Below are 11,501 nucleotides of genomic sequence, written 5' to 3'. Positions count from 1 at the left end.
TTCCAATGGTCTGATCTGAGTAATCTCAGCTGAATGCAACTCAGAGTGATGCAAAGTGTTGTGAGGGAACCAAGTCTCTGCCTTAAGGAACTTACACATTATATTTTGACAGTGGGGCAACAAAGCCAGAGAAGGAAAAGGAGAAGCAATGATAATCTCTAATATGTAAAAGAATTCATAAAGCCCTCTTTGGAGTCACCGCCAGCTATTCTTTTCTGTGTAGCCAACACAAAGAAATGTGAAGAGTATTAATGCCCACATTTTCCTTTGCGATCAAAATACAATGCATTTTATTTGTTGCGAGCGGATGTGTGCATCACAATAAAAAGCGCATTACAGAGCTTATAGCAGCCAGTGAAATCTGCTTGGCTTTTCTCCTTCCCACACCTAAAAAAAAAAAAATCAACCTTTCATTGTGTTCCCACAAATAACCACACTACAAATATGCACTCAAAAAGTTGGGAAAAGAGGGGAATGCATTAATTCCAAAAGGATTGTAAAATGGAAGCTGCAAAGGCAGGATCCTTTGATAATTAATTCAAAGTATGATGAAAGTAGACACGATATTCTTTATGCATTTCAGCGTGGAATAAAAATACCATCTCACCAGCTGACGGCCATGGAACAAAACATACCAGGCATATGATTACAGCACAATGCATAATAAAACACGTGTTTTGCTGTGCATTTACAAACAATATCATGTTAATATTCCAGCGGATTTCGGTCTCCCCTCTAGCTAATTGCCGCTGTAAATGTGGCTGCTCCGAAAAGGTCATGCATATAGGAAAAGGGGAACCTGAATGCCAGCTCAAGAGCTGAGCCTGCTCTCTAGAAAGAGAGAGAAAGATAGAGAAGGAAAAGAATGTAAGGAGCCCTTGACTCTGCAGGCAAATGCCCCATGTGGCAAGTCACCAGAATTGCAGGCCACAGTATCCTACTGGCCATTGGGCTTTTCCAGGCAAGAAGAGTTTTTATGGGTTTCCTGTCAGGGCCGGGACTTTGTTGAGTAGCAATGTGCTTTGTGGCACCATAGCGCTTTGGTCACCAACTTGGTGTCTTCTGGATGGCTGTCCTGGCTGAGGCTGATGAAAATTGTAGTCCAGAGTGGAGAAAGCTGGATGAGGGCAATGTTTGAATCAACACTCGCCCAACCAAAGCAAACAGGAGCCCCACATGAACTGCTACGTTTTACAGAGCCATAGCTCAGGGCATAGTGCATCTACTTTGCATGCAGAAGGTCCCAGGTTCAGTCCCCAGCATCTCCAGGTTAGAGCTGGGAATGTCTTCCCCCAAAAATCTAGAGACTATACTGAGCTAGATGGACCCCAGTGGTCTTGATTCAGTATAAGGTAAATCACTGTATTGGTATTCTGCAATAGCCACAGTTGATACTTGAGTGGATTTGTACTTCCTCTCCCCATAATTCTGGGTCCCACTGAAGATGAGATGATAGACATAGCCTCCTATGATGTGGATGATTCCCAGCTCTACCTCTCTTTTAAATTGGAACCAGTGAAGGTCCTGTGTGTCTGGAGGTGATTGGAGGATGGGTGGTGGCTAAAAGATGGAGGTTGAATCCTGACAAGACAGAAGTACTGTTTCTAGGGGACGGGGGCAGGTGGGTGTGGGGGACTCCCTGGTCCTGAATGGGGTAACTGTGTCTCTGAAGGACCAGGTGCACAGCCTGGGAGTCATTTTGGACTCACAGCTGTCCATGAAGGCACAGGTCAAATCTGTGTCCAGGGCAGCTGTCTACCAGCTCCATCTGGTATGCCGACTGAGACCCTACCTGCCCATGGACTGTCTTGCCAGAGTGGTGCATGCTCTGGTTATCTCCCGCTTGGACTACTGCAATGCACTCTACGTGGGGCTACCTTTGAAGGTGACCCAGAAACTACAACTAATCCAGAATGTGGCAGCTAGACTGGTGACTGGGAGTGGCTGCTGAGACCACATAACACCGGTCCTGAAAGACCTACATTGGCTCCCAGTATGCTTCCGGGCACAATTCAAAGTGTTGGTGCTGACCTTTAAAGTCCTAAATGGCCTTGGCCCAGTATACCTAAAGGATATCCACCCCCATCGTTCTGCCCAAACACTGAGGTTCAGTGCCGAGGGCCTTCTGGCGGTTCCCTCATTGCGAGAAGCAAAGTTACAGGGAACCAGGCAGGAGGCCTTCTCAGTAGTGGCGCCCGCCCTGTGGAATGCCTTCCCATCAAATGTCAATGAAATAAACAACTATTGGACTTTTAGAAGACATCTGAAGGCAGCCATGTTTAGGAAAGCTTTTAATATATGATTAATCATTGTATTTTAATATTCTGCTGGAGGCTGCCCCGAGTGGCTGGGGAGGCCCCTCAGATGGGTGGGGTATAAATAATAATAAATTATTATTATTATTATTATTATTATTATTATTATTATTAGGAGGAGGAGGAGACCATAGCGCAAGGGAAGAAGACCTCGCCCAGTTTAGATGAGACCCAGCAGCATGAGGATAGAAAATATGAATCTTATTGCTTCTCTGGAATATCTATCAACCAAAGGATCGTGGGTCTAGAGCCGTGGTTCCGAACATGGGGCACACGCCCCACAGGGGGATAATATTTGGAAGCTTGTTTAGACCAAGTTAATGACCTTTTAGGCTTCCTCCACGTGAGGATAATATAATAAGAATTGTATGTCACAGGGGGAGGGGCATCAGGATTTTAGAGATGCTTAGGTGGGGCATGACCAAAGAAAGGTTGGGAACCACTGCTCTAGAAGGAGGTTTGAACCCTTTAAAGCAACTGCTGATAGTTCATGTTTGCTTGGAGCCAGTGTGGTGTAGTGGTTAAGAGCGATAGACTCGTAATCTGGGGAACCAGGTTCGTGTCTCCGCTCTTCCACATGCAGCTGCTGGGTGACCTTGGGCCAGTCACACTTCTCTGAAGTCTCTCAGCCCCACTCACCTCACAGAGTGTTTGTTGTGGGGGTGGAAGGGAAAGGAGAATGTTAGCCGCTTTGAGACTCCTTCGGGTAGTGATAAAGCAGGATATCAAATCCAAACTCTTCTTCTTCTTCTTCTTCTTGGGCAGTGATAGCAATGAGGGCCAATGGAGGGCAGGTTTCTGTCACCTCGGTTTGCTTGCTGACAATAACTCTTCCCTCTGGCCCCTGAACACTTGGCAAATTTAAAGTTGATTTCTTTCGACCAAGAGGAAGAAAAATCTCCAGCTTTGAAGCAGCATGAAAAGTAATGAATCTATTGTTTACACAGCTGGTCGTTAACTGTGATTCATCCTTTAGTAGACACCAAATGGTTACTTGGAAATTTTTAGCACATGTGAAAAGATGTGCTAAGATGCAACATTAGAAAATTAATTTATCTTTCACTAGGTCCTCTGTAAATTGGACAGCCAGCAAGACCTTTGTGACAATGCCCCTCCTACCTTCTCTGCTTTTATCGCAGGCTTACTTCCTACCTTGGTCTCAATCCCCTCTTTGCATGCATTTTCTATATTTTTATTATCAATCCAGCTGGGGTAGGCGAGTGAGAAGACTGATGCAAGCAGTTAGGTCTCGAATTCCACATTACGCTCATCACCAACCCCCAGATTCCAAGAGCAGATCAAATTGTGCTAAACAGGCAGGTTTACTGGGCCTGATGATTCAGCATTAGATGGTGGAAAAGATCAGATCCTTTTACACTTCGGATCCCTCCCTAACTTGTCAGGAACTGTCCCAGAGCTGTAGATTTGCAGCAGTGAGTTCCTGGGACTCCCAAGTTGGAACATTCACCAGCTCTGGAGTAATGCTGCCTGCCAAAGCTAGGCAAATTGGTGTGAGCGTATCTGCTCTCCTAACGTCTTCCTAAGGGCCCATCTATACATTTAAAGCAGTATCATGCGACTGTGGCTTCCCCCAAAGAATCCTGGGAACTGTAGTTTCTTAAGGGTGCTGAGAGTTGTTAGGAGACACCCATTCCCCTCCCAAAGCTACAGTTCTTAGAGTTCCCTGGGAAGAGGGATTGATTGTTAAAGCACTTTGGAGATTGTAGTGCTGGGAGGGGAAGTTGGTTTAGTAGCAGATTGGACCAACTATTTGGCAGTTCAGCTGCTTGCCAGGTTCTTACCTCGACCTTGCTGAATTCCCTCAAGATCATCAATCCCAAACTACTTCTCCATTGACATAAGAACATGACAAGAACCTGCAGGATCTGGCCAATCTAGTCCAGCATCCTGTTCTCGCAAAAGACAACCTGTAGGAAACCTGTGAGCAGGATTCAAGCAGCAGAGCACTCTCCCCTCCAGTAGTCCCTCACCCCAAATGGTATTCAGGGACATTACTGCCTCTGTGTGTCCCACAATTACAAAATTTCAGCAGGATATGTAGTAATTGGCATGAAGCAGTGTGACCGCTCTGAAACTTTTGCTATATTCAAAGTGAGATGAGGGGTGGAGGGGGAATATATTTACAAGAAAAATATCAAGTAACTGCACACTTGTTTTGTTATGCCTCTATCACACCCTTCCTCAGAGGAGCTTAGGTTGGAAGCTTCTTTCATACTCCTTATTTCCTTTCATGCCCCTACAACAACCCTGTGAGGTAGATCGGTCTGAGAGATAAGGGCGGACCCCTTATCACAACTGAGCAGCCATCTGAAGCTGGATCAGTCTGGTTGGCCATTTTTTTTGTCCACTAGGCCAAACTGGCTCTTGTATATAATCGCTTTATATTACACGATTCAGCTTCTCTTGTCATAAATTGTGGCTGTGAGGGGAAAGGACATGGGTTGCAGACCAAAGTTCTAGCTTTCTGGGCAATACTAAAGCACATAAAGTACATTATGTCCCTTTAGCATCACATAAAGCAATGCTAAAGGGTCATAAGAGTAGACTCCCTGATTCATTGGTCTTTAGTTATGACCCCAAACTGGGTTGCATCACCATCTGAGTCACACACCACCACTCTTTCTTTCTTTTATTAATTTTTCAAAGACAGCATCAGCTGAATTGAGTCCCTGGATTTATTTTTGGCTCTGCTTGTCGTAGGACCTCAGACCCACCGCTTGCCTGTTGACCGATTGTGTTTCTGATACACAGCTGGATATATTCAACAAACCTCTTTGAAAGTGAGGTAGAAATTCCACCAAACCCATTATCAGTGGGGCCTGCAAATGTGCAGGAGTGCAGCCTGCCCACGAAACTGGTAAGAACCAGTTTAGGGGGAATCTAACACTGCCTGGACTGAAAAATAACTCCAGATACGGTACCAGGAGGCACAAAACTGGGGAAAGTGTTTCCAAGGACAGGGGGTGTCTGGGAGATAGTGGGACAATGAGATAGTGAAAGATGGCTGGGGAGAAGAGGAAACAGCCTCAATCACACTATTTATTTATTATTTATCTATCTATCTATCTATCATTATGGAAAACTCTCTTTGGACTCGGTCGTGCAATGCATTGCTGAATGAAAGCCTGACTAATGGGGAATGTGGTTGGAGCCTCTGCACTAAACCCCCAAAGGGATTTTTCTCCTACACAAGCCAAGTGTGAATCAGAGGTCCATGCTTCTCCAGAAGTTTAAGCTGCTGGGTTAGGTTTCTAAGTTGGCCTTTTTTTGCCCAGCTCTCTGTAACTGACAGTCCGACATATCTGTTCCCACAGTGGCCAAGCAGATGCCTCTGATCTTACAAGCAGCAGAATAGCATCTTCCCTTGGCTCAGGGGCAGAGCATCCGCTTTGCGTAAAAAAGGTCCCAGCTTCAGTCCCCAACGGCATCTCCAAGTAGGAGTGGGAAAGGCTTCCTTTCTGAAACCCTGAAGAGCTGCTGGCAGTTAGTATAGACAACACTGAGCTAGGCGAACCGATGGTCTGAATGCCCTCCTCAGTGAGCAAGACGAAAAACATCGCTTTTGGCAGAAAGTGACCTACAGTTGAACGGAAGCAGTGCTGCTGCATGGGGCAAATGCAGGGCGGAATGGGAAACAGTGGCTTCTTACATCAAGGAACACCAGTGTGAACTGCCAATCAAATCTGGGCAGTGGGAAAACATGTGACATCTGCACGTGCTCACAATTTGTTATCCTACTGTTTTTCCGGCAAGTCTGACTAGTCAATAGGAATCGTAACAAAGTGCAAACCCAGCAAAGAGCCACACAGATGTAGAAAAATGCTGTCCCTCTGACTTGTTGTGAAAATAAGACTGTGAGTAATCTGTTTGGACAGCCTTAGTAATTCTTCTTTTATTCATTAAGAGATACCACAGCTTTCTCTTTACTCAGCTCCTCTAGTGTAAGGGCAATGTACAGATGTGGCGCATGGAGGCATAATGCTATCGAGAAGATAGCTTGCGGACAGATGGTATCCTAGATTTGCAAGAAGGCCTTTGTATAATTAACAGTGGACTCATTACATCGAATAACATTCTGTCCTGTAATGTGCTTTTGTGCAGAAGCCATAGTATACTAAAGCTACTCGATTACAGTACTAAATTCACAAGGGGGAGAAAATGAAGCGACTTCATTGGAGGAACGAAGGGCAAGTCATTCGCTCCAGTTCTTAATTTTGATGCATCCAATTTTATAAATAAGGACACATTTTCTAAGGCTATCATTGCTAATTATCCATTTCCAGAAAGGCATCACATTATGTGGCTGATGAAATGCTAATACTGACAGTGATTTTGTGTGGGGCTGGAGACTAAGTTGGCACCCAGCATGCCTCAGTAGTATAGGATATTTTAACGCAGCTGCATGCTCATATTTCTCAGTAAGCAAGTGCCTCTCACTTAAAGAGTCTGGCTATTTTATATGTAAGGAGTTGTCCAGCTCAAGTGAAATCAGATGAACATCTTGGCCCTTTCTTAACCTTGACTATTAGAGAAGGAACCTGGAAAATCATCAGCTGTTGTTTAAGAAAAGGTCAAGAATGAGCTGCCAAGAAGACTGAACTTCTCTTGTTGCTGGGGATCAAGGCCAGTGCAGGAAAATATACTCGGAAACAAGAAGGATGATAGGTAAGGAGCCAAAAAGCAACAAGAGAAAATGAAAATGCCAAAGTGAGAAATATTGACCAGATCATTTAAGGAGAGAACTTGGGGGCAAGGAGTATAGATATAAAATAATGGAGATGGAAGGGATCTAGGAAGTCAGCAATCTAATCCCCTATTCAATGCATGTTTTGTAATGCAGGATGCAACTACAGCATCCTTGGCACAGGTGGCCATTCTGCCTCTTCATAAATATTTAGGCTGTACACAGGCCTCAAGATTCACCTTGTATCTGTACAGTGATACCTCGGGTTAAGAACTTAATTCGTTCTGGAGGTCCGTTCTTAACCTGAAACTGTTCTTAACCTGAGGTACCACTTTAGCTAATGCGGCCTCCTGCTGCCGCCGGGCCGACGCCGTGCAATTTCTGTTCTCATCCTGAAGCAGAGTTCTTAACCCAAGGTACTATTTCTGGGTTAGTGGAGTCTGTAACCTGAAGCATCTGTAACCTGAAGCGTCTGTAACCCGAGATACCACTGTATCTGCTTATTTTTAAAAATTCTAATCTGAGTTACTCCATTCTCTCTCTCTCTCTCTCTGTGTGTGTGTGTGTGTGTGTGTGTGTGTTTCAGGTTTCAGGGCATGAGCTGATCTGCCTAAAGTGAAGCTTTGTATTCCCCCACTCACTATAATGGGGAATCTGAAAATGACTTTTTGGCCAAAGTGGATGAAATTTACGGGCACAGGAGTGCTTATAGAGTGGATTCATCCTGCCAAATTGTAGACAAATAGCTTGAAGTGCATGGGGGAGTGGAGAGGCAGGGAGGCAAACAAAGATCCACTTTCCTCCTTAATCCCTTGTGGGGGATTAAGAGGTGACAAAGTGGTGTGTACTCTTTGTGGTACATCTTTTTTAAAATCACAGCTTCACATTCACAACCGCCTTTCTTTCTGGCAGGTGTTTGTGTTTTCCAAGAGGCCTTTAGGGACTTCCCAAGAGGCCTTAAGATGTGAGAGGCTGTCCAGAATGCTACCTGCGAGTTCTGAAGAGCTCTGTGATTTATTTATTTATAAAGCCGAACAATGTAGGATTTTTTTTATTTTTTTAAAAAACCTTTAAGCTTTTAACTTAAAAAAAAAAAATCCTTCTGCTGTGCTTTAACAACAACAACAACATCCAGAGAGCTCTTCAGTGTGTTGCAGCCAATATTTTGGACAGCCTCACTTCTTGAAAAGTACACGGGTCTAGAAAAATATAGAGATATACAAGAAAGCATAGAGCTGTACATGGCACAAGAATAAAGAAGCAGAACAACATAATATGAAGCCAGAACACACTCAGCTTTCTCCTGTGAATTTCAGGGGAAGACTGGTTGCAGCAACCAAGCTCACTGTCTCATTGAAAAGTCCTGATGGGCCTCCAATGAATCCCAGTGTTCCCCAGAACATAGTTTGAAAGTCACCAGTTGAGAGTAACATAAGCTTTCACAGAGCATTCCCTGGTTGTGCTGCCTGCTCAAGCAAAGGACACTGCAGCAGGAATATTCAATAGATCTTTTTTTTTCCTGTATTGGGCTTCTGTGTAAATTGATAGAAGTAAAATGTAGCAGAAAAGAAGCAGGGATCTCCACGGCCATAACACAAATACTCATTTTGCACAGTCAGAAACCTCTGATAACTCGCCTCTTTCGATTTCTGCATGTCGAGTTCACCTGCTGAATAATATCACAACCACTGGGTTAATTCTGGTTATCTTAGCTGTCAGTGTCTTCATCAACTACATTCTGGTTTTCTCCTCTTGTCTTCACCCCCGAACAACTGTACCACAGTCACTGCAGGATGTACCCCTGAGCAACATCAGGAGTAGCAATGGCTCAGTAGAAGAAAAATGTACATCTGCCAAGCTACGTCATTCCCACATTTTAGTGCGGTTAAATTTGCTACACCCTGATTCCCCTGGGAATCATCATATCTTTATGATAATGTAAACTAATGTTTGCTTGATCCTATGAAATGGATTTGCCAATGTGTGTAGATCAGCCTCTCTCAACCTGGTTCCCTCCAGATATTTTGGATTACAAATCCCATAATACCCACAATTGGCTGTGCTGGCTAGAGATAATGGGAGTTGGAGTCCAAAAGATCTGGAGGGCCCCATTCTGGTTACCCCTGACTTAGGCAGAGACATTTTAGCCAGAGATACCCAATGAGCGTAGAGCAAAGTCATGGATTTTGAATGCAGATTTTCATCCAGGAAGTCATCTATATTACAAATAGGATGCTGTTTTATATCCCGTCAGATTAATTGTCCATCTAGCCCATTGTGTGAGGCAGGAATGCTTTTGAATACCAGTTGCTGGAAGCCAAAAGAGGGAAGAGCGCTCTTGTGCTCAGGTCCTGCTTATAGGTTTCCAAGAGGCATCTGTTTGGCACAGAGAAGACACCTTTAGAAGAGTGGCTATCATAATGTCATTATACAAATCTATGGTGTGACTTGGTTTAGAATACTGTGTATAGTTCTGGTCACCTCACCGCAAAAAGTATATTGTCAAGTTGGAGAAGGTTCAAAAATGGGCAACAATGAGACCAGGGCCCTGCACGATTTAACTTCCTTCCGCAGGGCCTGTAAGACAGAGTTATTCTGCCTGGCTTTCAGTTTGAACTTAACCTGATCTTTTATTCCCCTTCCTTCCCTCCCCCTCCCCTTTTTATGAAGATTACCCGCTCTGGGATCCCACAGCTACGGTAATTATCCCCTGGTCTCCTCGCTGGCCCAAATAGGACTACCGGTAATTTAGCCATCTAGCCCTGGTGATCATCCAATGTTTATTGGATGGATTTTCCCCCTAAATTGATTTTTGAATTCTGAATTTATTGTTATTCATGTTTTATACTGTATTTTATGCTGTTTTTTGTTGCAACAATTAAGTGTTTTAAATTTGTTGTTAGCCGCCCTGAGCCCGGTTTTCTGAACCGGGAAGGGCGGGGTATAAATAAAAATTTATTATTATTTATTATAACAAAAATGATGAAGGGGATGGAGCAACTCCCCTGTGAGGAAAGGTGGCAGCATTCGGGACTTGTCAGTGTAGAGAAAAGGCCAGTAAGAGGTGACATGATAGAAGTTTATAAAATTAAGCATGCTGTGGAAAAAGTAGACAAAGGAAGGTCTTTCTCCCTCTGCCATATCACTAGAACTTGGGGACGTCCAACACAGCTGAACGTTGGAAGACTCAGGACAGATAAAAGAAATTACTTTTTCATGCAGTGCATAGTTTAACTATGGACCTTGCTCCTGCAGGAGTCAGTGATCACCACCAACGCTTTGAAAGAGAATGGAGCTGGTGAAATGCTTCTGGGAGATGATATATAATGAGTTGGAAAAAATGTTGAAATATACATTTATAAAGAAACCAGAAGCATTTTTACTGGGCATTGTTGGGAGTGATATAAATAGAAAGGAATGTAAGCTCTTTTTATATGCAATAACAGCAGCAAGAATATTACTGGCCCAAAAATGGAAGCAAGAAGAATTACCGACGATTGAAGAATGGAGGATAAAGTTAATGGACTATGCAGAACTAGATAAACTAACAGGAAGGATTTGAAACCGGCAGGACCAGAAATTCACGGAAGACTGGAGTAAATTTATGGATTATTTGAAAAGTATTTGTGAAGATCAGATGCCGTTTGTAGGTTTGCAAGAAGAAGTTTTGTGAGGAGTATTATTGGAAGTATTGCAAAAATGGAGAAGGGGAAGGATAATTTGTTAAGAGACTTAAAGGCAATATAAAGTTAAGAGATGTATAAGAAGTGGTGAAAACGGTGGATCATCAAAGGCGCTGATGGAAGTCTTAAAAGATTGTATAAGTGATAGGTTTTGTGGTACATTTTATTATTTATATGTTAAAATCAATAAAAATTATTGAAAGAAAAAGAAAGAAAGGGAATGGAGCTAGGCCTACAGCAAAGTTGATGGAATGAGCCTTCTGCTTCCCATCTTCCCCACTGATGGAATGGCTGACCCCAGGTGACAGCTGAGGGGAGAAGAGGCCTGGTGGAGATGCCTTCCCAGATCGCATGCACATGCTGTCTGATTGCGCCATTTCCAAGCCATGCTTCATCTGGATGACATCAGTGCTGTAAGATTCCTCTTTAAGAGATTCTTCCGCCCCCCCACTTTCCTACTGTCTTTGCCGCTACCCCCAGAGACAAGCAGCAGCATTAATTAAGACATTGCCATGCTAATGCTCAGCCACAGGCTTTGCCGTATACTCAAATCCCAAAATAGACCGTGGTTGCAATAATCCCCATGCATTTACATTGTGTGTGTTTCCCCCAAACCGCTCTCAGCCCCACCATCACTCACGCTGCATTTATTTAAGGTACATTAAAAATTAAAGGACAAGGAATGGTAGAAAGACCACTGGAAACCTCCAAGGCACTCCAGAGGGTTGTGATGCTTTGATGGGGGAACATAAAAAAAGAAAAGGCAAGCACACATCACCTGTAGGCCAGAAATCTAAG

Source organism: Podarcis erhardii (genome assembly GCF_964252035.2).
Source record: "Podarcis erhardii genome assembly, chromosome: 7".
Classification (NCBI taxonomy): domain Eukaryota; kingdom Metazoa; phylum Chordata; class Lepidosauria; order Squamata; family Lacertidae; genus Podarcis; species Podarcis erhardii.
The sequence above is the reverse complement of the archived record's forward strand: the minus strand, read 5'-3'. Positions refer to the sequence as shown.